General features: G+C 33.4%; 1 protein-coding gene across 5 annotated transcripts in view; it reads left to right on the plus strand.

Annotated features, from left to right (window-relative positions):
• The window catches only part of LOC132700393 (cadherin-87A), a 317,031-nt gene that overhangs the window by 164,978 nt on the left and 128,430 nt on the right, over positions 1-23,623 (plus strand). The window contains exon 1 of one of the 5 annotated variants that reach the window (XM_060667678.1): positions 7,812-7,861. The exons of the other annotated variants lie outside the window; for them this stretch is intronic. The gene's annotated coding sequence lies outside the window, so the exon portion shown is untranslated. Of the gene's footprint in view, positions 1-7,811; positions 7,862-23,623 lie in introns of those variants that run through there. 5 annotated transcript variants of the gene reach the window in all.

Below are 23,623 nucleotides of genomic sequence, written 5' to 3' on the forward strand. Positions count from 1 at the left end.
ATTAGAAACTGTTAACATTGGTTTACAGAAAGCCTACTCACACAGATCAATATCAGCTCTCTTCTTTACGGAATCCTAAAACTATTTCAACCTGAGTCACTGGATCCAGAATTAAAACACCGATCATCTGCTCTTCTCTCAAATAATTTCCCCATTACAAAATATACTTCACCACAACCTCCCAAAGAAAATGATTTTGAAAGCAACCCTACAGTTACCACTCTCCTGTCTACCTATCCTTGCGTCCTTACATTAACAAAAATGCCGGATACATATTTAAAGTGCATAGAAGAAATAAGTAATACCATGTTAAAATCAGTTTTACCCGTTGACCAAAAATCATCTTGATCTATCAGCAACAAGATTCCATTGTAGACATCTAGTGTTTAGAGCATTCCATTGAGAAAGACATGAAAGAGCATTGAGACTACGACAAATAAACTCATCAGCAGTTAGCGAACACAATCATGAAACATTCGATAAAACTAAAAGTTTTGCATATAATCAATTCTTCTACCAATGAAAAATCCGAGAATCTATAGAAATATATAGCTACCAAACAATCTTAACCGCGACTCAGGTCTTCATCAATATTTGAATTTGTCATCCGAGACAATGTTAATTTCTCTGCGTTAGTTCCGTCTCCGTCAAACAGTATGTAGTAGATACAAAGCAGAAGTGAAGAGGATGATTGGCGAAACGGCAGCAAGTTGGATTCATCAACAACCGATGCATAACGCATACAGAAATTTTGTAAATAGCATATACAATTCCTTTCTTGTCATGTCTTAGACGCTGTAAATTGTGTCAAAAATTGTTTGCTTGTAATTATAATAACCATTAGACATAGAATTTTGCGGACCTGTGTCAGTCTTTCATGGAACTTTTAATGCAGTAAACAGAATCATGCCGTCTTTTTTCGTTCCCGAGATACGAGTGGAATTGAAATTGCTTTTTTTGAGGTGGAATCAAATTTCGTACACCCTGTAAGATAGATTCCCGTAATGTAAACTTACCCCTAACAACGTAATATTGTAGGAAAAACGTAAGTGGACATTATAGGTATGAAAGTGTCCACAAGCAAAATTAATCAGAATACCAAATTAATAAACATTTTTTATTCCGAACTGGATAAGCTAACTAATCTTGATAAACTTAATGATACTAATAAACAAATTCAACATGAACAAAAAAACATTTGGCAATTGGCACACAGAGCGAATTCTTGTTAGAACATTCATGATTATCATAGGTCTATTCAGGTAACAGTAATGGCCTTACCAAATTTGGGAGTTGTTGATTTAAAATTGCTAAATATCTGTCTGCTGTTAAAATATTATTGTAAATGTGAAATTCAATTTCTGTTCACAGTATAAAGCAAGCGAGGGTAAACTCAAACATTTCTTGTTGCTGATTTTCTCTTGTTAAAAATTGATTTTCTGTATTCCAATTCCAATTATTTATTTATTTATTCATCAACGGGCCAACCGCCCAATATAAAATAAGATTTACATAAACAAAATAGTAGAAAACAAAATAAAATAAAACAAAAATAAAACAGAATGAAATAGATAGATAAAGACCCAATCCTAGTATGAGAAACGTTGGTTTTCAAAAATATTAATGTTAATATAAGAGTCGACACGACAGTAAGAACACATATAACAGTAGCGAGGCATCAACACATTGTTATACAATAGAATTTAGGAGTCAGGCAACGGAACAGTTTCACTGACAGTCTTTTAGTTCTTTCTTAAATATTTTTGCACTCTGTAAGCAGTCAAGTTAGTCCGAAAAGCGATTTGCTAGTGCGGCTGATCTTGTAATAAAAGAACTCTGTCTATAGTTAGTATGATGGAACTCCCCCTGGAAGGAGTGGTTTATCTAGTCTGGCGGGGGGGAACACGAAGCCCAATCTTACATAACAGATCAGGTCCATGAGAATTTGAGTGCAGTATATTATAAAAAATGGCGAAATCCCTTTGCATGCACCGAATCTGGAGAGATATAAGTTGGAGAGAGATTTCGAATTCCGAGTAATCGACGTGCTCCTTAAATGCTATTGGGTTGTTCGGAAAGTCATTTCGTTTTTTTTGGGGAACATGAAAGATAGTTTTCGTATAATGAATAAATATTTTATTAAATTATATATTGGCCATTCTGGTCCAACACCTTTTGCCATCTTTCTGGCAGTAACATAATTCCCCTCTCATAAAAGTTTTGGTCCTTGCTGGCAAAAAACTGGTTCAGGTGGTTTTTGACATCTTCATTTGAGGTAAAGGTTTTGCCATCCAAAAAATTTTGCAGGGACCGGAACAAATAGTAGTCGGAAGGCGCCAGATCTGGAGAATATGGTGGATGTTGCAGTACGTCCCATTCACCCTTCATTCAATTTGTCCAGTTGATGACAATATACTTCTGAATTAATCGTTGTATTGTCCGGCAAAAGCTCAAAAAAAACGATTCCTTTGACATCCCACCAAACGGAGAGCATCACTATTTTTGGTTAGTCAACGCGACGACACAAATTTCGCTCCGTAAGGACATGGGGCACCCACACATCGAGCTTCGAGGTTAAGCCCATGCCTTTCAAATGGCCATAAACAGTCGAATTTGACAAATTTAATCTCTCACCGATCTCTCGTGTGGTTATTCGCCGATTTGCATCAACTAATGCCTTTATCGCATCTTCGTCAGCTTCGACCGGCCTTCCAGACCGTGGTGCATCTTCGACATCAAAATTGCGGGATCGAAATTTTGCAAACCAGTTCTGGCACTGGCGTACTGTTAACACGCCTTCTCCATACACATCCGTCAATTTTTTTCTCGCTTGGACAGCATTTTTACCTTTTCTGAAGTAAAAAAGTAAAAAATAACGAAAATGCTGCTTATTGCTCTCCATATTTAAAATTGCACCAACCAAAAACTACTGCGTAGAATTAATAGAACTTTTTCACACACAAGCCTTGCAATATCAGCTCTCAAGACGTATAATGGTTATGCGGCTTAAGTGTGACATTGGTTTCGAAAAAACGTAATTAAGTCCTCTGACGGGAAAAAACGAAATGACTTTCCGAACAACCTTATACATACCGCAGGAACCTATGCTGCACTCTTTCTATTGCCTGTATGTGGACGTTATACGTAGGTGACCACACAGAGCAACAATAGTCCAGTTGTCGACGCACGAGGGGAGCAGAACAGTAATCTGGAAGTCTTAATAACAACTCTTAATAAAGCCCAAAATCGGAAGTGATTTGGACACAATAGATGATTATTATTAATATTATTATTATAGTCCATGTTTTTCATATAATATTGCGTTTTTAAGGGTTATTTTTCATCAGAAGTGTACAGCGTGATACATAATTTTAAAGAGATATAAAAGGATAATTTTCTGGGACCAAAATATACATATTTTAAAAGATGCCATGTATGAGCTATTTCGAAAACGGTTTGTCGCCTACATCACTGCATTCTATATGCAAGTATCTCGAAGTATGATACCAACCCAAAAACTCTGTATCTCGGAGACCAAACAAAGTGGAATTATTCTGTTTGCGGCATTCAGAGTTTCGTGAAAAACTGACACCGGATCGCGAAAACTTCAAGGTTGTATGTCTGCTTCTTAGCGAGAAACTAATACATGTTCGATAGTTCAGAAATTGGATCTTGCTGTTTCTAAATTTAAGGGAACGCGATAGGTTATAACACGTTATTAATGAATGACGAGTTTTCATGTTTTTGTTGAAAAAATTAGAGCCGACCTGCTTCAAACTGTTGTGGCGTCCAGACCACAATGCCTCTAATAAGCGAAGTTTCATGCTTCATCTGCTGTTGCAATTAATATAAATGACAAATTCATGTAAGGAATATTATTCATGTTGATAATATTCCATTGTTACTAGATAAAATAACCAAAACCTTGTGGACAGATTTTATTCCGTAGTGTTCTTTTTTATTTTCCCTTGAGGACCGAATCCGTCGTGTTTGTACTCGTCGCGTTTAATCTTACAAAACAAATAGGCCAAAAGGTATTTTCCAACTTTTCCGAAAACAATGGACTCATGGGTGGCAACTGTTTGGTTTCCTGTTTATATTTCATTCTTGCCGCCGGAAGACGTGATTACCGGATTTTCTGCCTCCCTATGTTCCCCGGTCGCTTTGATATTAATTCAAACAATACGTTTTAGGATTTGGCTTGACATGAGAAGAGTTAGTTAAAGAAGCTTTGCTTCGCTCTGAATCAGATAGGTTTTCTTTAAGGTCGATTACATACGCATTTTATCTGAAGTTTATTAGGTGGATTTGTTAGGAGAAAGAATAAAGACTTCTAAAGTGAAACACAACTTAAACAAGTACAAATTATATCAAAATAAATTTTCTACATTGTGGTACCGTTTATGGCAACAGTTTTCTGAAATTAAGGCGTATTTTTATACTCTGTGACATAGAAATTTCAAATGTGATTATATTTTATTATTATTTTGGGACGTAGTTGGTACAAAATTGAATGACAATCTATGGTGTTTTCAGACAAATTTATTGAAAGAGATACTTAAAAATTTAATTGTGAATTGTGAAAATTTAATCTGCTGTAACTACTTGTGGCGTACTGTGAATGGGATCAACAAACTTCTCGGCCTTCTATCTGTACATAAATTGTAGTTGCTTAATCTTTGGGCACGCGTTATCAATTCAGGACTAAAATTTCATATTTCTGTTCAAATTAGAGGTAACCTGCTTCCAACTGTTATGGCATACCCACATTCTTGACTGATTCTTCAACGACCAACCCATAAATTAAAAACCTAACGAAATCGTCACAGTGGACCCGTTCCTCACAACATGCCTGACTTATTTGTCTATGTCTATAAGTTAATATCAATGCGAAGTGCGGACGATATGACTGTAGCCTATACTATATTATATGTAGCATTATATTCAATCCTGTTGCCATTTTCCCAGCCTCTCGTGGGCTTACCATTGTACCTAATTCCAAGAAATTATTGTCGATATTCCATTAGCAATAAAACTGAAAGTGTCAAGAAAATTTTTAAGAACTCTTTATTTTTATTAAAAATTAAAATAAAATTCTCTTTATTTGTAAATAGAGTGGGACAAAAATTTTATAAATACACCTAAGACTATTTTCTTTTTCAATGAAACTTCCACAAGCTACTGTAATATTTTTTACAAAACTTCTGGATTCCTCCTGCGGCGGTTCTTGCTGTTGGCTTCTTCAGAGTTTCAGTCAGCGAAACGTCAGCAAGTTCGACTCAGCAAAAACCTACCCAGGAGGAATACAGAAGATTTGTAAAAAGTACACCTAAGACTACTGAGTTTTGCAATTCTTATGGTACACAGTATATACTTCGGTCGTTCATTACGCAGAACGTTATTTTCATTAAAAAGTTCAGCGTTTATAATAAACGGATCTGAGGCAATAATTTTGATTTATAAAGTCTATAAACTACCCTCTTTCCCATCCGCAGGTTAAAACTTCCGGCATAGTTTTTAAAAGTTCAACTTTCTTGGAAGGTAAAGAGTGTAAGTTCTGAAGTCTCGCTCGATTAATCCAAGATTTATGCACTTTGGTCCTAAATCGGTCGATTTCGATTCTGCATTTAACATCAATTAAAACTTTACCAATTTTGTCTTTATCGGAGATTCGCAAAGCAGTTGCGTTGGAAAACTAGAAATTACAACTGAGTGCTACTTTCGATGTTATTCTAGCCCCAATCCAATTCCATCCAGATTTGAATTGTTGCATTAAAAATCGTTGAGATAATATTATCTGGTATTTTTCCTGCACATGCAATATTTTTCTAAATATGGATATTTTCAATGTCATACAATATATAAGTTATTCGTGTGTTTCAGGTAAAAAATATATAAATAATATTAATAATGCAATTTTTATTTATGTTGTATATTTAGATGTTATTATTTTTAAAGAAAAACTTAAATTCCACCTGATTATATAATTATTATAATTTATAATTATTTTTTAACATGTTTAAAAATTACTAGCATCCAGTTTCTGGTGGCAGGTGTGGGGTGTCCAATTTTCTTCAATTACTATTCCCTCAATTTACTAATTAAAATTAATAAGAATTACTTGACAGCAGCCTCTACAAGTAGTTTTGATAAATTTTCTTCCAAAAAATCGTAGATGTAGAAAACGAATAACAAGAATACTAGGGTTGTTTCAAAAATAATCGACAATTCAACATGGAGGTTTTATCAGTACTTGGAATAAACAACAAGAACAATTAAAACGCCAGAGGTAGTTTGAAGCTTTTATCAAAAAAATAAATACTTATCATCCAACGATTTTGGAAGACCGGGGCACTAAACAGATTATATATATATATATATATATATATATATATATATATATATATATATATATATATATATATATATATATATATATATGAGTTCGAAGCGTTTTCGGAGCGCGAGCATTGAAGTGAGATTTTGGCGAAACGTCTGCAGGATTCCAGTCGGAGTTCAACAAGCGAACGGATGATATCCCGGAATATAGAGCCATCACATTTTTCCATCCGTGAATCAATACGTGAGAATATTATATATATATATATATATATATATATATATATATATATATATATATATATATATATATATATATATATATATTCTCACGTATTGATTCACGGATGGAAAAATGTGATGACACTATATTCCGGGATATCATCCGTTCGCTCCTTGAGTGTTCGAAGTGTTTTCGGAGCGCGAGCATTGAAGATGCCAAGTCAGATTTTGGCGAAACGTCTGCAGGATTCCAGTCGGATGCAGGATTTGCAGGATTCCAATCGGATGCAGGATTCTAGTCGGAGTTCAACGAGCGAACGGATGATATCCCGGAATATAGTGTCATCATATATATATATATATATATATATATATATATATATATATATATATATATATATATATATATATATATATATATATATATATATATATATATATATATATATATATATATATATATATATATCTGATGACACAAGTTTGAGAGAAAATGAAGTAAGAGATTCATTTCAAACAAGAAAATGGAAAATGTGTAACTGTTCTCCCATGCTAGGCCGTTGGGTGGTAGAAAATTTGCATATTGGAATTTTTTTGCAGTAACTGGTAACTAGTTGAACCTTTCTTATCGCTCTTATCGGTTTTGTGTTATTTGTAATTTTTTTCATTGTTGTCCCTGAATCATTTACACATTCGATCAAGTTAACACCTGCCTAAACATGTTCGTGATGCTAATGGGAAAAGTACATTAACCCTCGCTTTTCTTTAGAATATTATCGTTTTCATTGGTATTGTCATCTTTGCCTGATCCCTCTTATATTAAAAATGTGTCTTAATGGCATTCCAAATCTCTGTGAGAAACACGAGAGCACTTATAACTGCTTAGTACGTACTGTGACTGCATTCAGATATTACATCTAGAAAATACAGCGATACTCAGCCTGAAGCTCCCGATATATAATGCTGTAAATTTCGCAATTTTGAATTTAACTACTGCAAATTTTTCTTCATAAATATAATAATTCAATATCGAGAGACGAAAAACCTCAAATTATACATTCCATACGAGTTTGACATCGAAGAAGGAAAAGCCGCGCAAACAAATTCCTTAATATATTTTTTTAAGTTGGATGCAAATGCGAATTTCGTGTAGACATCACACTGATGGTAATGGATGCATGTAAAATGAGTTTTCCGAGGACGCGCGTGGTGATGTAACGCCTTAGTTTCGAAACTTTACCGGCGGCAAATGTGCGGGAAAAAGGAAGCTCGGATACGCGATATGGGAAATAGTTAGCAGGTAATAGAATGTCATATATTATACCCTGAAGTTTAATCAAAATTCTTTTAAATTGTCGGCTCAATTACGTGCTCAATTAATTAAGAAATTGCGCTGCAGTGGTAGGGGCGCATTGAAAATTTTAATCTTTCCTTTGAATACTGATTAAGCCATCGCATGTAGTAAATTATGTCTCCAAATGGAACTAATATGTATAGTGCTGTGCTGACGCATTTTCGCATTAAATATTAAAGCGATTTGGATGTGCACCTTATGGTTACACAGACTGCACATCGGAAACCCAACTACTGTAGTCAAATTTGGCGGCCCAGACTATTTAGTAAAATGTTAATACGGATTGGATGTAATTGGATGTAAAGCAGCCCGTAGTTTCCTTATCTTGGAGGTAAAAACTTTGGTCCATACCAGTTTTACGGTTCCTAGTTTTGGTTAATTTCTTCTTTTGTAATTATAATGGGAGATTTACAAGGAACTACCAATCATAATACATTTTACTTAAAATCTGAAATTACATAATACGACGAAACTGTTATTATTTGTAAAGTTTTCGTCTAAACTTATGTAGTTAAGTAACCCCTAGAAAAGGAAAAAAATATGTTATGCTTGGAATAATTTCTGAGAGCTCGATAACCATACTGGATATTGCATTAGATTTCCACAGAGGCCAACGATTACGATATTTAAACATCAGTTGCGTGCTAAGGAAAGCTCGCACACAGTTTGCACTTGTTAAATTGTTGAAGAGCGATAGACGTAAAGAGAATAAAATATTTTGCATTTAGATCTTTTTAAGCTGGTTGGGAGTATCATCGGAGAGCAAAATGCTATACCTCTCCAGGAACACTCTATATTCAATAGAGTTAGTTACAGTCATGATTCAGACAATGTACTGCTTCTCTAAGGAATAATATAGAGATAATGCATCAACGCCACACATTTCTTTTCAGTGAGTTTACTATAATGGAATTTATATATTGTTGGTGTTCAATTACTTAAAAAAACACGCCCTATTAGAAAAGAAAAGATCAGGGTTTAATGAGAAGTGTGTATTTTACAACAAACCAGATTACAAAATGACCAGGAATAGTTGTAATTTTCGTGTCGTATAACAAATGTCTGAAAATCGAATATAGGTAAATATTTTTGTATACATATAAATATTTGTGTATTGCGGCTATTATTTTTCCATTATATCAATTTTTTGTTTTGTTTAATTCTCGCCATGTGTCGGGCATTTTTTCATATTAATTGTTTGAAATTAATATATATGTCCTTTACTATAAAAATATTTTTTATATAAAAGGAATTTTTGGTAATTAATAATAATAATTATTATTATTATGAATGAAATTATGTCAATATATTTTTAAGCTAAAAAAATAAATTACCGTTTTTACTTGGTAGTGTTTAAAAGTTTGTCGGCATTTCATGTTAAGTTAATTAATTCGTTGTTTGTTAAAAACATCTCCATTACCACAGATTAAAAGCGATTCGGACACGGAGCTGTCCACTGTGGTGTAATCCCAAATGAGATTGATGTCAAATTTAGAAATTCTCGGCAAATAATACACTTGGTAGTCGATAGATATAAATTTCAAGCTCACTTTAATTTTCATTAATCCCGAATCGCCATCCGAAAACGAATAAATTTCGATTTTAAACGTATCCTTGGCATATTTATCACACGAGTGGGTATTAGGTATTATGAATGTTTATCCTCAAATTATGTTAATTATTAGGTGTGCAAAATTTTGCAGGAATAATTAGATTTCATATTGTCGATTTATAATATTGAATTTCCTACATAAAATCCTTTTTCAAAATCAGTATCGATTATCAAATAATGATTTTGCTACAACCGCTGAGATATTTCAATTTTTAAGTTATTATAATAAATATTTCTCTTTAAGTATCGCTGGTGAACATAAAATCTGAAGTTACAAAAAATGTGCACCAGCAATGGTAACATATATTTTAAGGACCTCACATCTTGTCAAACAAAATTCCAAAGACATGTACGTGAAGGAATTGCACTAAAAATGTTTGATGGAAAAATAACTTGCAATAGTTCTTTGATGCACCAAAAAGGGACAGTCTTCGATATAGGAAAAATTTCATACGAAAAGTCTTTTATGTAACGCAAAATAAACTAAAAACTAGATAAACATATTGTACAATAGGAAAAGATTTACCCATACCCACGCCATTTTTCATAATTTCACCCTGTAACAGTAACATTATATTACATGTTTTATTATTCTTCAAAATTTCTAGTATCATTAGGCAAATTTCCGGAGGATTTCAAACTTTACGTCATATCGTATTTTTTATTAGGAACTGGCAATGCAGTGAAATTTACATATCTGACTGTGCGATTACTGAAAAAATAGTGAATGTAACATATTAAAATAAAGTCATTTTTACGAGCCTTTTTATTTATTGTATATTCATAAAGAGTTTTTTATACGCACCATAAATTTGTGAACCATTTTCCTATAATTAACAGACAAGCTTCACACATAAAGAATAAAGAATTGAATTAGACGCACGAAATCAAAAGTAATCCAAATTACAGAGTAACATGAATTTAAAATTTGACATTATTTAAGGTTAAATGTAGAGACCTAGCAAAGTAGCAAGTGCCTCGAAGAGCGATATGTTATGTGGCGGTCCTGCTATGCGTTGTTAACAACTTTTTATTAATATCTTTATTGAGAAGACCCAACAGTGAAAAGGATATTCTTTTGTAGCATATATTTTTATATTCAGTTCACTCAATGTTTGTGACATTAACTCTAATATTAATTTAATTCAAAGAAACTTAAATTGAAGAAAAACGGCGAAGTTGACTGCACACCTGTTGCAATCATTTCTGAGTAAAAAGAGAGAAACAAATGTCAAATGTCTTTACCCACAGCTAACCATATAATTATTATTTAGCTGATTTGCCAGATCTATTTTTAGGATTTTGCCGTGTAAGCTGCTAGGGCACATTTAAAAAGTATATAAAGTAGAGATTTCCCATTGTGAAAATTACAGACAGAGTAGCTATTTACTAGTGGTTTTTACTGGATTCTACAATATTTCGTGTAAGTAGCATTTCTAAATCCTTGTACGCTGCTGTTCGTAGTTTACTTCCGAACACGAATGGTGTGACACTAAAAAAAATGAGGGCCCCAAATTTATTCGTCGTCCTTTTCGGTGACTCTTCTAGGTCATCTAGGATACTTACCAAGCTAAAGTACCAGAATTCGACCCGTATAATTAATGAAAGCCTCTTAGAATGGACACCGCATCCTCAAAATGACGGGAAGTGTAAGGATGACTAATTTTAGGCAACTTGAGCTCAAGAAGGGTCTCCGTCTTGGTCCATTAATCTTTGGGGGGTTTCGCGGACAAGTGTTTGAATTGACCGGCGACAGTGCAAATATATGTTTTTTCACACCATAGTTAAAGTATCGTAAAATTCTGGATACTGCGTTTGATGTTACAACTGGGTTTTGTATGTCGAGCGCTATTTGAATTGGAATTCTATTATGTTGAAATATGATAGGTTCTGCGTTTGGATATAATTTGAAACAAACGATACATCATTATTACCAAATTACCTAAACCACTTACCGATGCATTGGTTTGTTCTGCATAGACAAAATAGTTTACCTGCTTTGGTTTGGTCAGTTTTACATAAAAATGAGAGACAGAGACAGAGTCCATTACAAAGCAGTAATTGTGGACAAAAATAATCGGAAAAAAAATAATCACACCTAACAAAAGTTTCCTTTTTCAGGTTTGTAGGAAAACATTCTTGAATGAAAAGAAATATAATGTGATATTTAAAATCAGTAATTGAATGTATTGGTGCTAATTTGTAAATCCCTTCCGAAATGCAAATGAAAAACTTCGTCATCCACAAAAATCCTTTCTCAAATATCCAAACAAACAGTAGTCACTGTGGAACCATATAATATATAAGATAATCTATCTTAGCAAAAGCAACCGCAACAACGTATTTGGTTGACACCTCGACTGGCCGAACTTCAGGATTCTTCTTCAACACCTTGGTCGGTTAGTTAGTTAGTAGTTGGTTGATATATTATGCATACTAAAATAATCGAGCAGAGTTTGTCGAAGGCATTTTCCAAAAAGCTTAGTAATTTTTACGATTTCTGGGATTTTAAGTAAGCATACCACAGCTCCATTTGCTCCATTGCTGCTATATACCGTCGAGCGTTATCCTGAATATGTTGAAAAAATATTCCGGGATATCATCCGTTCGCTTGTTGAACTCCTACTAGAATCCTGCATCCGACTGGAATCCTGCAGATGTTGGTCGTGCTCAGTGTTCGAAGTTTTTCGGAGCGCGAGCATTGAAGATGCCAAGTGAGATCTTGGCGAAACGTCAGGAATCTAGTCGGAGTTCAACAAACAAGCGAACGGATGATATCACAGAATATATTGTCATTTAGAACTAGGAGGAAGCGGAAAATACGAGCCAACGCACAAACAGCGCCATCTGTTGAATCAGAATTCAAACCATTTGCGAAAGTCAAACGCGCAATTTCCTGATTCGCTTTAAATAGTATTTTGCCGCCCAAAGCAAAAAAAATTTCTAGACCACCAACTGAAATCCTGCTGTATTAAAATGATCGCTGCTTACAGCAGCATCGTTTCCCCTTTGTTTTTCGAGCATTAAATTCTAAGTGTTCAATGGCAATTTATTTCGATAAATTGCATCTAACGAGAGCATATTCACGACGTGACGGCGGACCTACTGAAAACAAATTGAGGATAAATGCTTTCGATTGTCCTCTTTTTGCCGTTATTTCGTCCCCAGATTCCATTGTTTTTCCGTCGTTCTTTTAATGTAGATTTAACAAACCACTAGATTTTCATGTTATACGGCAACCGTCTGGTATATTTTGAGATAGGACGGCTTTTTCAAACTGGTATCGTTAATTTTACTTAATTTAATTAAAAAACAACATTAAATTGAATGGGTAATTAACAGGTTATACCAAAAAGTAGCCAACTATAGCGGAAGAGAACAAAAATGTTGCATTAATATATTGTAACCATGGCACAGCAAACTAACAGAGATCGAAACTGTTGAAGAAAAGGAGAGATCGAATATCCGAAACTTAATATCTAGTGGGAAAATTCAACAAACATCAGCAGAAAACTTGAAATCTGCGATAACGGCAAACCGTCATATAGATGTGGAGCAAGACAACTAAAAAATCTAATGGCGCACTGAATATTCGGTTATTCTATATCTTGTTTCTTAGTTATTTAGTTCTTAGTATCACACTTATTTGCTTACAATAGAAAGACGAGTTTGGTGAATGAAATTAATGTAAGTCGCGTTACTTTTATGGGTAGTTTATTAGAATAATAAATATATTAATATTATACATTATTATAATTCTGGAGGTGGACGCTTTGATGAACGAACTTTGCCAACGATACGTGATTGTTTCGGGCTTCGTGTTTCGCGCGGACACAGCCCATCCATATGAATTCATCATCGTCAAGTCATTCTTCCACAAAATAGTCGTTGAAGCTCACTAGAGCATACTCCTGTGGGGGAGCTTTCCATTATTAGGAGCCATGCCTCAGGAATATACTCTTTTGGAAATGTGCCAGAGCTCCACGCATAGGAACGTGGGGGATATCTCTGTATTTATTTGTAACCTGTAACTAAACCCAATTCTTGCAGTTTTCACCACATGCATTGGTTGAATTGGAAATTATACCCTTTGAGAGTTTATTGCTGCTCGTTCAAAGTCAATGTGGACTTTTTCTTGGTTAAATTTTGTACTTTTATACGTAGCTTCTTTCCTATCGGGTAAAAGCGCGCAGATGACTGCGACAACGCCTGTGCTGACATTACTGCTTCCCAAATCTACGTGTATTGGACGAACAGGGAAAAACAGCTTTTAAATGTCCAGTCGTTTCTTTGGTAATGTTTTAACTTTCAGATGTTTGTTTGCTCTGTAGAACGTATCTTTGACAATTGCTATTGTTGGTACTTCAACAACAAAGTCCAGGCCAGCGTTTTTAACTTGCACCAGCTCTTGTCGGTAGATTTCTGGAATTGGTAGCAACTCCAGACATAAGTCTACATCATTTGGACACATGTGTAGCTTTTCTTAAAGAAACCTAAACCCTCCGTTGTCAAAAGGGCCCCTGTCATGACCGCCAACTTGTACAACGCCAACTACGCACTTCAAAAACGATATAAAACGAATTTCGAATTGTAGTCCAATAGATGTTATAACTTGCATATAAGTATCAGAGGAGCTCAATACACATCAACTTAAACTTAACGTTGTTTCCCCCAGAAATAGGCCTACTAAACCATTGCGAGAATTTTAAAAATAAAAACAATTCTTAATATGTAAAACAAATCTAATCGATGCCCAACTTATGCAAAACTCTGTCAAAAGTCAGTAGTATTATGAAGTAATTTTTTTAACATTTTAACAAATTAAAGGCTCCAAAATCGGTTAGACCTTTCATTAGGACAGCATTCTAGTAAATTGCTTTTTGAATTCAATAAATTTCCTGTATATTAATTATGTTTTCCCCATTTTCTGTTCGATATTAGTAAAGGTAAAGTGCCGACGTTTCATCGAAGGGGTCAATTACAGGGTGTTCGACCCGTTCACCTTTCACGAGTCCTCCTCCCCTGCGCTTTTTATTAGACCTGCCAATAACGGCCTGAAGGCCAATTTGTTAATTGCCACAGTATTTGATAGAAGCTATTAGGATTTTAGCTATGCTGCTTGTACAAAGCGTCGGTGACCATGAACCACAGAAATTAGACCGAGCGAAGGAACAGGTGCCTAACAAATAGAGCATCATCAAATAGATACCCGTAAAACCGGTAAAATATTCTAAGGAGAGAGCGATGCCTGAAAAATGCCCCTTGAGATCGAAATAAATAAAAGTCCTTTCAGAGCCTTTCACTTCCATCCATTCCGATATCAATATGTCACTGCGGAGCAAAAGATTTATTGCCTCTGTGGTTCGTGCATAAAACAAAACTCGCTAGCGAAAAAATTTTTGGGGGAACTAAATTAAGACTGCCCCGTTGTCTTTTTACCCTACGCCTTGATTTATTGCTTCAGAAAATTAAGTGAATACCCGTAGTTTCCATATAAGATGATAATAATTTTGATAATTGATTATTTTCGGTTGAACAGGACGGATTACGATTAGATGGCCATTTCACTCTTTACCAAAATTTGAATTAAGCCGATATAAAATGCTTGTAGCTTTTTCAAAATCTCGATTCGAATATTATGCCAAAAAAAAAAATAGCCAACCATTTCAAATCAGGTAAGCAAGCTATATGACTTATTTCGTAATGCCCAATTATTTACAAGCAAACTTTAGATTTCACATATGTCCAACCTATTTAATGTTTGTTGAAAATCCTATGCAATAAAATCATGAAGCGGGATTCTTTAGATTAATTTTTGACAAATACTTCAATTTCAATTTCACTATTTAAAAGAAAAGAGCGAAAATCAGCTTTTGTCGCATACATTGCTGGACCCTAGAGAATGGGTACAGTCTTCCTTAAAGGGTAAGTCAAGCTCCAAGGAATGTATGTTTTTCGTACGAAATACTAAATTTTCGCATTAGCCCAAAAGACGATTGATTTAAATTTTTATCCAATAAAATATTTATGCCAATTGTTAGTTTATTGATTCTTTCTCGTAATTTAATACCGATCGTAATAGAGACGCATGCGTCAATCCAAAGCTACATATCTGACCTAATGTTATTCAATTCGGTTGCTTTACTGTTAATGGAATGGTTTATTCGAATAAGTTTTAAAGATTACGCCAACCCTCATTTCACAGTCCTTGTTTGAAAATTAGCGAGAAATACAATCGGGAATGAGATTCAAAGAATCTTTGCAAGGAAGCGCAATAACTTTTGTGTAACGGCTTCATTCCAGGAAATGAAAAAGTTCATTAAAAACGAGCATAAATTACTTGTTAATTTGCTTAGGTTCTTAATTACGCAACACGGAAATAAGATGCCGAGAAAAGCTCGGAAAGCCCTATAGTTTGTAGTCTTGAAGAAATTTCATTAATTTTGTGTCTAGATTAAAATGTTTACTATAAATTTAATCTGAAATTGCGTAAGAATTGTTGCCTTTTGCCATGTTGCTACTGTGTTTAATGTTAGACACATTTAGTAACCAATAAACAAACTTTGTATTCTATATTATGTAGCAAATTTTGTACGAACCTAGCTCAAATAGATTTTGGTGACTTAGGGATAGAACTCCTACGAGGTATCATTTTGAACGTTCTCATTAAATTCATTAATTGTCACAGATTTGTAATAAAAAATATTCATTTTAATGAATACAATGGAAACATGTCATCTTGGCCAGCCAGAAGGTCGGATCGGACGTCCATCGTCATGGACCAACAGTCTGGAACAATAGTTACCTAAATAATTGTTACCATTTTTTTCTCAACTTTTTATAAATACGTATATAAACGCTATTTTAGTCACGAGTTTGATTTGGCACAGTTAGTTTTAGAAACGAGTGACTGAAGAAGTTTAAAAACGTGTTTATTGCATAACTATACTTTTTCTACGACCATCTGTTTTTGTTACATTTTGGGTACTGAAAACGTGACCCTCAACCCAAAGCTGACGTTTTAAAGTGATACTTTTCCGCACACTTGATCCGTGTATAATTTGGTATTTTGGAGTAAGGACTAGAAAAAAACTGTTTCTACCCCCTACTACTATATTAATTTAAGCAACTTCGCATCTCTAATAATGAAATAGATATCTTATACATAGCCCGCTTAATTTAGTACAGCCCGAGATAAATATATAGGGTCTTTCATTTAAAATACGAAAGTTAATACTTGTCCTGAAAAAATGAAATACCTAAAAAGTTAGAAATCAACAAGTGAAACTTAAACATTACGTATTAAACATTTCGTGGTAGCTCTATATTTAAAACAAAAACAGAGTTTTTTGTAACTTTAAAATTTTACTAGTTTGCAATTAATTTGACGTTTCAAAAAAATAAAAATAAATTTCGATTAAATTGAAATACGTTTTCCATATTGTATTTCTGCGTAGATAAATTTTTAAACAATTTTATTGTGTTTGTCATTTAACCTAATGAATGTATCGATGAACTCGAGTTGGCACATACATATGAAAAATACTTCCGGAGATAAACACATTTTGCGCTCGATTTGTTAGCACGTTAACACAAAATGTTTATTAAAAAAATGATTGCTCCTGTGGGAAATGAAAACACTGTTTTAATAATTTTACCAAGTTGGGATTAGTTCTTCCTATTGGGAAGTAGACATTGAAGATTTGTCCAGAGTGGAGCTTCATTTATTTATGCCTTATATCAGTTCTTTGGAGGTTTAAAATTTTCTAAGGTTATAAAAACTTTTTTTCTTTCATTCATCAACAACAAAAATCTTTTATTGTAAGTTGCGAATTTTAATTTGGCTGTGGAAAAAAATCTTCACTTCTCTTTTACTGCACTTTAGTATAGGCATTCAGCTACAGCATTTTTTTGTGTTATTGTAATCAGGAAATTATTACACCTTATATAGATTTTCTTTCGTTTTTATTTCGATCATATTAAAAATAATACTGTTTTTAAATTTAGCCTGTTTTGCAAAAAGTCGTTTCGTTTCGGAAAATGCGTCCCAAAAAGTTAAAAACGTTTTACAAATAAAACTGTAGTTATTTATTACACTTATTTGTTTGCTGAGCGTTGTGTTTTTTAGTAAAGTTTGATTTAATTTAGTTTTGTTGTCGAGTTTTAGAAAGTCCAGTTGAATCGCTTTCAAGTTATAAACGAATTGTAATGCTTTGTGTAGTTTGTAAAATATTTTCCAACAAAATAATTTAATTTCGATTTTAACGTAAATGAATATGAATTTATACTACTTAGTCTAACCGCAAAGGGAAGTTCTAACTTCTAAAAAAATGAAAGGACATAAATATCAATTCTAATCTTGAGGCGAGCGATTTCCTTATTTTCAACTCTTTTGTATTTGGAAGAAAATTTATCATTACTCATTTTATTAATCTATTACTTAATTTGATAGACTTTTAGAAATCAAAAAAAATTTTTTTTGCTTGAGATTTCCGTCAACCATACTGTCTCGAGAGCTACGTTGACATCGCAGACTTTGAATGACTTGAGAGTTTCTTCTACATCGACTCGGGAATTATCGATATGAGTCCTGTCTCTGGTCACTGCTTAGTGTCTAGAATCGAAACCATTTTACAAAACCATAATATTGATCAAATGCTTCATTTTCTCAACGCAAAAGCTTTAAATTTGTTTGGGAAGGCATGCACCTGTTAGCAAAATAACTAAACCGCCATGGCTTACTGAAAATGAAAAAAGATGAAAAATAAAACTTTGACAAAGTTCAAGAATTTTTGGAAAACTCTGAAATATTTAAATATATGCCGCAGCTTGAGTTTTTTTTAACATGTCTCAATTTCATTGTAATTGTCATAATGTTGACTGGTTAATAAAATAGAACTATAGCAATTAATCATATTCTTACGATGCTGCTCGTTTTAATTTTCATTCTTTCACCGCTTCGGAAGTGGAGAAAACTTTACTTAGTATCCAAAGCAGCGCCACGGGCACCGATAGTATTAGCTCTCAAATGCTACTCTTGGTTCCCCCTCTGAGTGGACATATAAGTTTTATTATAAATAAATATATTGCAACCGGTTACTGTCCCTCTATCTGGAAGTTGACGCGAGTAATTCCAATCGCCAAATGTGGTTCTTTTACTGATATATCTCAATTTCGCCCTATCCAGCGTATTGGAAAGCGCCATTTACAAGCAGTTAGCATGTTTTATACGGAATCCATATATTCCTCCTGCTACCCAATCTGGGTTTCGGGCCAACCACAGTGCTGCTTCAACTCTGCAGGACCATATTAAACGACGTTTTTAATATTTAATGTATCTCAAATCTACAATATGCCAAGTTTTCTATTGTATTTTCTTAAAGCAGCTAATAATAAAATATGGACAGTAGAGTTCAATTGAGTTGGAATCATGCCTTTGCTCATAAATGAACTACATCCATATCAATGATAAGTTGATTTCTTGAATTTATTTAGGAAGAAAGATAGGCGTAGTAAAATAAAAAAATAATCAGAAAGTGTGTCTTTATAATACTTCATAACAATGTATTGGTCTGTTTCCTTTCATTTTTGAAATAAAAAGTAAAAACACTATTTTTTCATCATCTTCGAAACGTAATATGGTTGGTTTTTGACTCAACTCAATGTTTTTCGCGTTATTTGGTTCTTTTAGACTCTGTAAAGCTTTTGATACAGTAAACTATACAATTTTATATACAAAGCACATAAGTATTTAGGTTTGGGTGACTTAGCATTGAGTTACTTCCAAAGCTATTTTTCAAATAAATTTCAGCCTATTGTGTTAGCTGATGAAGTTTCACAGTTGGTGCCCGCGTTGCTCATGGTACACCTTTGACTTTGATGTTGATACATCAACATATCAAACTGCACAATTACAAAACTGCTTTCAAACTTAATGAGGATCTTTCCGTGATTTGTAAAATTTCCACTGCTCATAGATTAATACTTAATAATTCCAAAAAGGAGTTGGTTATTTTTGGACGGATTAGAGTTTAGCTTGGTCATCTCGCTAATTTCAAAATAGAACTCAATGGACGTGATGTTAGTCCTATGGAAGTGGATAAAAATTTGTGTTTAAGTATTGATTATGACCTATACATTTTAGGTCATGTATCCGATATTCCGGAAAAGTGCTCTTATAAATTGAAAGATGTGCTTGATATGAATATATCTGCAAAAGGTGCAAAATTCATGTTTGAGATTTGCTTCCAATTGATGGAAATATGATCATATACGCCCTGCCTTTGCGTATTCGAAATATTATATAAAATTAATAAAAATTATAGAACATTTTCAGATTTCGGGAATATTTGTATTAGAAATATGCATGAAAGGCAAACTAGGCAGAGTTCCTAAACATCACACATTGCTTTTCTTATCTGGCCCCTAAGCTTTTTAATAAACTCCCAGCTGATGTCAGAGGTGCTCCAAGCATTTCTGCTTTCAATATAAGATTAATTAACTTTTATTATTCTAAGACGGCTTAACATAGCCGTTTTACTTTACCATTACTATTCGGTTGTTGTTTTTTTTTTCTTTTTTTTATAATTGTTATTATTATTTGTAAAAAATGTTTCTTCATTTTACAAAATGTTACATAAGTATCTACTGGAATAATTTAGATTAGTTGGCGTTGAGTACTTGTTACAAGTTTCTAGATTATCGTAAAGCTTCTCATAGTCCTCCCGTAAAACCTCAGGCTGTTATGGATAGTGATGCGTTTAATTTCCAGTGGATTACGCCACAAAAATCTAGTTTGAATTGTTTTATTCAACAAACTTTGAAGGTTTGGAGCGCCTCTCTCATTGTTCCATACCTTTATGAAACTTTTATTAAGTTTTGTTTATCTTTAAAAGCGGTGAAATTGTGCGGTTTACCGCAACCACTTCGTTTTGGTTAGATAATTTAAAACTTGGTTCGTTATACCAGAGATTTCGTTCGAGTTTTGTAGAAGTTTGAACACAATTTTTAATTAATACTTTAAAGATAGTTTTTTAATATTTAGTGTATATCAAATCTACAATATGCCAAATTTTATATTGTATTTTCTAACTTAATGACACGACTCTCTCGTTGCTGTTGTAATAATTCAAGCAATGAAAGGAGCTAATATTAAAATATGGACAGTAGAGTTCATTTGAGTTGGAAGCATGCCTTTGCTCATAAATGGACTATATCCATATCAATGATAAGTTGATTTGTTGAATTTATTTACGAAGAAAGATAGGCGTAGTAAAATAAAAAAAATCAATAATATTTTACTGGTCTGTTTCCTTTCGTTTTTGAAATAAAAAGTAAAAACGTTATTTTTTCGCGTTTATTTTGAAACACAGTGTATATAGCGCGCGTTAGAAAATTATTTTAATTTCTAAATGGAAACGAAACGAAAACAGAATATAATTATGTTTTTTAGCTTATATTTGAAAATATTAACAAATTATTTGAATCAGAATATCGAGTCATTTACCCAATTTAATTTCAAATTTTCGACTCAATTAGAATCGGTGGTAGTCAAATAAATTAAATAATTTGATGTGTGTAAATTTCGGTACAAGCAAAATACATAGTAAATTAAACATGGCTTTATTAATTAACGGCCGTCAATTTTTAGTTTATATAATATTTTAGAAGCTTGTGTTCGCCAGCAAAACGTATTTTATTTCATTCTTGCATGGTTTGAATTTATTTGGAATATTTGTGTCATAAAACACCCAACTGAAAAAAAAATTCCTTCAATAACATAATATAAAGGAAAGTCTTATGTTATGTGAACAACCTCATCCTCGTCAGATGCGACGTAGACATCCTCTGTACTCTGTATAGTTTGATTTATTTTGTTTGTCGTTACTGAAAGCTTGTTAAACAACCATTCGACGCGTTTGTTGGCAAGTTCCTGATTTTCTTTTGCCTTTGATTTAGAGATTTGATTCAGGCGAATGACTGGAAAAAAGGTTTATAAGACGCAACGTAAGGGCAGACAATTTATTTTACCTGTTTCTGCGGTTTCTAGGTCGTCGAAGCTTTGTAGGAGTGGACTTTTTGTACAAAGCAAATGTGGAATGCACAAACGATTCCAAAAATGTCTAAAAATATTTACCTCTCTATTTTTACTTTATATACCGCATTAGTGTCGTCATAATATTCTTTTTCATATTATACAGAACGTCTTCGGAACCATTCCAATTATTAACTTTACGAAAAAAAGTGCATCCCTCTAAAAAGTCTTGCTTGGCGCGAAAATACATTTGCACAACAATATTTCCATGTTTAAAATTATCAAGTATCGGGTTTAAAATTAATAAAAGGCAGCGAACTGTCGCAAAGACTAGCGGAAAAAAATTACAAAAAGAACAAGAGAAATTAGTGGAACTTATTTTCAAATTTTCAAAATTGTCGCTAGGTGATTATTATCAAAGTAAAACGTTTTTCCTGAATTTTTCACGAACTCAACTAAGCTTTAACGAAAAACAGAATGGAAAGTGGTACGGCATGTACGAACATTTTTGTAAATATTTATCAGTATCTTCAAAACGACTTTTCTACGAAGATTGATAGGGTGTTGTTCAGAAGTACCCTGGCCACCTAGATCAACGGACATTACACCCTAGATTTTAGACTACATATTGGATATAATCAGAAATGCTGTGTCAGAGTTCTCTAGGAGGACAGTTATTTCTATGCATATCGAATCATTTAGTTTAACTCGTTTTCATTGAGTTATTGTTAATTGTTCCTGTTGTGTCTGCTATTAATTTTAAACCCGGTACTTTTTCAAGCTACCCTGTATGTCCATCATCCATCATACTCTTGTGAAACCTTATTTTCTCACTAACGTTTAGGAGGAGGCAGTTTTTTTCGTAAAGTTAATAATTAAAAAAAATTCCATTTAGACACTCTTCATATGACCAGAACTTAAGTTGCTTTAATTTGGAATGTGTTGTGATAAATATGAAAGGTGAGCAAATGGAGCTGGAGCTTTCTACTTCATTCAATTCATGCAGTTCTGGAAAGTGAAGACAATTTTCATTCGACTGTATTGTATGACGCACAGAGCAAACTGTCACTTTAAAACTTCACATTCATTAAACACTGGCGCGAGCCCCTTTGACCATTTCCGGTACTGTAATACTTCAATACTGTAATTACAGGAATGATCGGGCATCCAAAACAATTATAACTGTATAAAAAGAATAACATGGGCTGGTAAATGTAATGTAAATTTAAATTATACATCATTCAAAACACCTTTCGGCATGTACGTCAGCTCTACTAGCGAAGTTTTTGCGTTTTAGCATGTTTCCACATGATTTTTTATTTATTTGCTACCACAGATTAGTTTTAGTTCAATTTGTTTGACGCATTATTTCTCTTATAAAAGCTCAATTCAATACGGTCCACATAAACGGAAACCATGGTCCAAGCACTCTACAACATGTTTATTTAATGGTCCGATTGAGCTAGAATTGTAAGGGTCAACACGTTTATAAACTTGTTACATAATATGTGTTGTCACATAATTTAGGTTAGTGGCTTGGGGTATTGAAATAAGGTTTTACTCTTCTGCCTATAAAGCTATGAGAAGTAGCATGGATAATTCAATAGAAAAGTTGCCCTGAATCGAGGAACCATATTTCTCTAAAAATAACCGAGATATCCCTCGAAAGTGTCGAAAACTGAAAAACTGGGTCAGTGGAATTTGCATAAAATGTGCTTTGCCATCAGTGACAGCAACATGAAGTAGATACAGAAAAATAAAATAGAAGCAGGTATCAAAGATATGTTGTAATAAATTTTTATTTAAAGGTAACTTATTTTAATTTAATTTTCAAGCTCATTGAGTTTGAGTTAAGCTCATTATCTTTATCTGTTAATACTAGAAACTGAATTATGGAATATGACAATATGTAAATTTTCACTTATAAAAAAAACAAAAATGTGTCATATCGTATCAAATCGTAAACCACATTTAAAAAATAGTCATATTGTTAGCTGATTGGATCAAAATAGTATGCAGTTTTAGGCCAACGTCCCCCTTACTATTTATACTTGTGTCTACT

This window comes from Cylas formicarius, unplaced genomic scaffold, assembly GCF_029955315.1.
Source record: "Cylas formicarius isolate icCylForm1 unplaced genomic scaffold, icCylForm1.1 PGA_scaffold_4__25_contigs__length_36172078, whole genome shotgun sequence".
In the NCBI taxonomy this organism is placed as follows: Eukaryota; Metazoa; Arthropoda; class Insecta; order Coleoptera; family Brentidae; genus Cylas; species Cylas formicarius.